This window comes from Zalophus californianus, chromosome 11, assembly GCF_009762305.2.
Source record: "Zalophus californianus isolate mZalCal1 chromosome 11, mZalCal1.pri.v2, whole genome shotgun sequence".
Taxonomy (NCBI): domain Eukaryota; kingdom Metazoa; phylum Chordata; class Mammalia; order Carnivora; family Otariidae; genus Zalophus; species Zalophus californianus.
Genome location: NC_045605.1, coordinates 113,408,028 through 113,413,444, shown reverse-complemented (window position 1 = coordinate 113,413,444; position 5,417 = coordinate 113,408,028). Strand labels below are relative to the sequence as shown.

At 51.4% G+C, this 5,417-nt stretch overlaps 1 long non-coding RNA gene across 2 annotated transcripts; it reads right to left on the bottom strand.

Moving 5' to 3' along the window:
• Positions 1 to 2,288: 2,288 nt before the first annotated feature.
• LOC113913794 lies at positions 2,289 to 5,167 on the bottom strand. Of its 2 annotated transcripts, none has more exons than XR_003517267.1 (3): positions 5,115 to 5,167; positions 4,057 to 4,220; positions 2,289 to 2,540 (listed from the first exon to the last, which is right to left on the bottom strand). It is a non-coding gene; the product is annotated as an uncharacterized LOC113913794 (long non-coding RNA). The 2 variants fall into 2 exon arrangements; XR_003517266.1 differs by having other exon boundaries at positions 4,057 to 4,205.
• Positions 5,168 to 5,417: the final 250 nt, after the last annotated feature.

Sequence of the window (5,417 nt, the reverse complement as noted above, 5' to 3'; positions counted from 1 at the left end):
CAAACCCACGCAACGCCCGATCAGCAGTGCCTTCAGGAAAGATCTTGATCAAAAGGGGGAAATGTGGAAATAAATGAAAGAAACCTCACTTAAAATGGAGTCAGGGGGCGCCTGGGGGGCTCAGTTGTTATGCGTCTACCTTTGGCTCAGGCCATGATCCTAGAGTCCTGGGATCAGCCCTGCTCAGTGGGGAGCCTGCTTCTCCCTCTCCCTCTGCCACTCCCCCAGTTGTGCTCCCTCTGTCAAATAAATAAATAAAATCTTTTTAAAAATTTTTTTAATTTTTAAAAATAAAATAAAATGAAGTCAGGAAGGCCAGAAGGGGGAGCCTCACGCCCACCCCTTGATGCTGTGGCCCTGCATAATCATCCTGACAACACAGGTCATTTTTCACAGGGGGTTCACTTCTTGCCTTTTAGAAAAGGCAAGAAGATCTCTCTGCACCCAGCAACCACACGCGGACCACCACCCGTGGCTGGTGAGAAACCACCCGGCCTTGGACTCATGTTCTCCCTCAATAAGCGGCTCGCCAACGGCCTTCCCTGATTTCCCCTGAAACCTGAAAGCAGCTGACCTTCCCTTCTCTGCTGTACCTGCCCGTGGCTCACCACAGCTAGCCTGCCCAGACCACAGTTACCAAATAAACTCATTCTGCTAGTAAAATAACTGGCTGTTTTATTTATTTATATATTTTTAAAGATTTTATTTATTTATTTGACAGAGAGAGACAGTGAGAGAGAGAACACAAGCAGGGGGAGCGGGAGAGGAAGAAGCAGGCTTCCCGTGGGGCAGGGAGCCCGATGTGGGGCTCCATCCCAGCGCCCCGGGATCATGACCTGAGCTGAAAGCAGACGTTTAACAACTGAGCCACCCACATGCCCCTAACTGGCCATTTTAAAGATTGACAGTCCCTTGCTCCTGCTCAGTGTTTGTCTCTTAATTATGTTAACCATCTTCCTTTCAGTGTTCTGGGTCCTTGGGACTCCCCCATTCAGTTTGGATGCTGTCAGCGAACTGGTTTTTCTCTTTAAGCCCCCTCCCACTTTGGGGTATGAGGACCTGCGGCTCCTCCAGCCCCTGCAGCCTCCATCCAAGCTACGGAGGCTGGTGGACAGCCTGGGGCACAGGCAGGTCCTTCCTGGCCTCTCCACACTGGAGAGTCAGGAGTACACAGTGAAGGTGCACATGTGAGTTGTGTCCTTCCACAGAGTCAGCTTTATTCAGTCATAAAGCAAGGTTAACACAATCATACAGCAGGCTCAGGTTTCCAAATTCAGTGACACTTTGCCACGTGAGTAACACGGCTTCTTACACAGCACACAGAGCAGAGCAGAAGACCTGTCACACCACAAACTAACACAGGAGGTGGGTAGTTAAGGAACCAAAAGCAAAGTCGGTCTGTGGGCGGCAGCCAAGACAAGGCCTCCATCGGGGTCGGGGTCAGCTCACTCACTGCTGCTGCTGTTCACACCGGGGACACGGAGAGAGAGCTCCGTTCCGAAATGGATCGGGCAGAGCCTCCGGCTGCAGCGGCCTTTCAGACGAGATCGGGCGCATTCAGAGTGGTATGGAAGTAGTCATAGAGGAGTCACGTCTGAAGAGGCTGACAGTTTGCTACAAAAACCCCCTCTGCTTCTGCTGAGTATCAGTTCCGGGGGGTTGTCTGCAGGCGCTGCAGTGAGCCCCCTAACTGCTTGTGGACACAGGCCCCTGCTTGACATGAGTGACTCCATCTGTCTCTCTACAAATAGTCTGTGCTGTTTCATCATCTGAACCAAACATGGGATTTCCTTCTCTGTCCCCTTTCTCCCTGGGATGTCCCCAGTCTCTGCTCCTGGAGAGCCCTGGGTTCTCCCCCCAAGGAAGACCTCTGGGAAGTAGAGAGTGTTCCCTACATTGTGTGGGTGCAGGCCCGGTGACACGAAGACCCTACTCACCCCTGTGCCCTTTTATTTAAGATTTTATTTATTTATTTGACAGAGAGAGAGAGAGCACGAACCGGGGGAGCGGCAGAGGGAGAGGGAGAAGCAGACTCCATAAGGGCGCCCCACACGGGGCTCAACCCCAGGACCCTGGGATCCTGACCTGAGCCACCCCGGTGCCCCTTCTTGTGCCCTTTTAAGGGAGAGAGACTCTGGGTGTGCTGGTTGAAGCTTAACGATGCCCTCCCAAAGAGTGCCAAAGGACCCACGGCGCTTCCCTCCTCCTCCCCTCCCCGCTCCTCCCCTCCCTCCCCCCCCCTTCCCTCTCCTCCCCTTCCCTCCCTCTCCTACCCTCCCTTCCCTCCATCTCCTCTCCCCTCCTCTCCCCTCCCCAGGCCTCAGATGGGCGGAGCTACAGAGACAGTGAGAAAGATTTAAACACAAACACTCAAACAACTGTTGTGGCGGTTGAAGCAAAGCCTCAGGCTGGGAGCCAGTAGCCAAGTCCCACTGCAGACTTGCAGCTGGAAGCCCGCAGAACAAGGTTTCCTGTGTCTGGGCAGGTTCTCAGGGCAGGAACCCATCCCAGCAGCCTGCAGAGCCGGGAAATCACGTGGGCTATTAACCAGAAACAGCAACAAAACAAAGCAACAGAATCCCTTGTTTTTAGTGACTAAGCTCTGTTCCCTCTTCCCACCCCCCAAAGTTGGGTTTGTTTTCATTCCTAGTACTTGAACCATTTTGGATTTGAACTTAGGAATTTTAGTTCAGTCTCTTTGAGGCTTAGCATTCTGAGGGAAAGGATTAATTCCCAAATAACAATTTCTCTTGGATACTGGATACTGGAAACGGGTTTATATTCAATAACATTTTTTTCAAAGATCTTATTTATTTATTTGAGAGAGAGAGAGCACGAGCACAAGCAGGGAGAGCGGCAGAGGGAGAAGCAGACTCTCCACGGAGCAGGGATCAGTAACTGAGCTGAAAGCAGCTGCTTAACCATCTGAGCCACTCAGGCGCCTCAAAAGGGTTTATATTCAAATTGGGGCATTTTGAATGCTGTTGTTAAGAATCAGAGCTTCTTTATGCTCTCCTTTGATCTTTTTATTTCAATGCCCTGGATAATGAGAGAAAAAACTCTCTAAAGGCCTGACATTCAAGGGAAGCCACTTCAGATTTCTAAGTGAGCATGACTATACTTAAACTTTGTTCAAACCAAAAGCCCAATTTAGGGCCCGCCACATAGCATGCTTTGGGAATGAGTGGCCTACAGGAAAATCATCTTGACCTTAAGATATCTATTAATGCTCCTGCACCCTGCATTCCTCAACATTATAACCCGTGTTTCCTGCCTAGATGCTAATCTATGATCTTTCTGAGTTTTTACAATATGTAGGAAAGCATATAACCCTGTAAAAACTGTTCATTCTTCCTTCCCTGTGAAGTCATGTTTCCCAGGCAGCTGTCCTAACTTGGGCTGGAATAACACTCTTTCTTTCTTTCTTGTAAGGATTCTTTTTTTTTTTTTTTAAGATTTTATTTTATTTCAGACAGAGAGTGAGCACCCACACCCAAGCATGAGCACAAGCGGGGGGGGGGAGGGGCAGAGACAGAGGGAGAAGCAGGCTCCCCAGGGACCCCTAATGGGGCTTGACCCAAGCCAAAGGCAGATGCTTAACCAACTGAGCCACCCAGGCGTCCCCTCTTTGTAGAGATTCTAAAGGGTTTGTTCACTTTACATCAACAATAAGATGGTAAAGGATAACTTGGGGTCGAAAACAGCGTGGAAAGGGAACTGGGGCCCAGAATACAAGGTAATGTTAATCTAAGGAAGAGACTGTTCTTGCCCATGTCAGGGTGCTACGAAACAAAGGCTCCCACCACCAGCAGCCCTAGGAGGGTACCCAAGGGCTGGTTTGTGAGGAAAGTCTGGCCCCATCTCGAGCAGGGGCCATGGAGTTGGCCTAAAGTCTAGCTGGTCTAACAAAGGCTAGCAAGGGGGTATGGGGAGTGGCTTTGGGGATGATTGCAGCAAACCCTTCAGGAGGAAGGGCTCTGAGTTTATCTCTTTGGAGAATTTGGAAATTTGGAGAATTCTTCCATGAAGAACTAGAGGGGATGAGATTTCACCCACCTTCCAAGCTGGCAGATGCGCTGCCAGTTTCAGAAGACACAGACGCCTGGGTCAGAGACAAAAGTCGGTTCACTTCCCACGGCAAAAGCAGCCGCCAGATGTCACTGTCCGTGGCGGGTTTGGAGAGAGCCAGATGACACCTGCACAAACTGAGGGCCCCCAGCCTGCATGCAGAGAACCTGGCGTTTCCATCCCGGGTGCGACCTCTGCCCCAGAGGAGACACTAGTGTCGTTATACGGGACAATGGACAAACCTACCCTCTGCTCCGGGGGGTGACATTGCCTCCACCCTCCAAGACTGTTCAGGAAGAAAATGTCCTCAAAAGGGCGGCCTGGAACCAGGGGATGAGCCGGGAACAGTTTCTCCGCTCCAGCTGGCGCCTAGTCCAGAGACTCAGGGTCTCGCACTCAAGCCTCTCGAGAGGAGGTCTAGGGGCCTCTGTCCCGTCAGGCAACTCACAAGTGTAACGTGCAGAGCAAGCTTGAGGGAGCTGCCCTCCAACTGCGGACACTCAAGGGACAGTCTCTCTCCCCAAGGCTCAGATCTCAGGGGGGTATGGGGCCCCACCTACCCGGCTATTCTAAGCTGGGCTTTCTGTACCAGCAGCGGTCACAGGCCTCCGCAGAGATGGGTCCCTGTACCTGCCTCCCCACACGCACAAACCTAGACCCCTTGTGTCCCACAGCTTTCAGTTTCTCTCACACAAAACTCTTCGGACAGCAGGGCTCATCTGACCCCTGAACCAGCACCCCTCACACTTAAGGCCACATCCTAGGCCTCCTGGGCTAACCATGCCCAGACCCATCCCACGTGCCCCCACAGGAGCACACCCGGCACTTCGGGGAAACGGAGAAGTGGGGAGTGATGTGGGAAACAAAGGCAGAAGAAAAATTATTAAATTTCCTTACTACCTAGAGCCCACTGACAAGTCCTTGGAACAGGCAGAGTGACCTTCCTCTAGGGACTCAGCTGCCTGGATGTTAATACTTTGCTAAGGGCAAAAGGCAATCCTAGCCAGACCCCGCCCAATCCCCACCCCAGGACCCTATAACTCTACCTTAACATATAAAAATTCCTTTGGAAACTTCCTTTAGGGCGCCTGGGTGGCTCACTTGGTTAGGTGACTGCCTTCGGCTCAGGTCGTGATCTCAGGGTCCTGGGATGGAGCCCCATATCTGGCTCCCTGCTCAGCGGGGAGTCTGCTTCTCCCTCTGCGCGCACACACTCTGTCTCTGTCAAATAAATAAATAAAATCTTTTAAAAAAAAAGCTTCCTTTATCTTTACTCCCCAAGATACATGTTAGCAATCGTGCCCGAAGATGACCCCCCGATATACATCGGAAGGGTCTCATGACTGAGT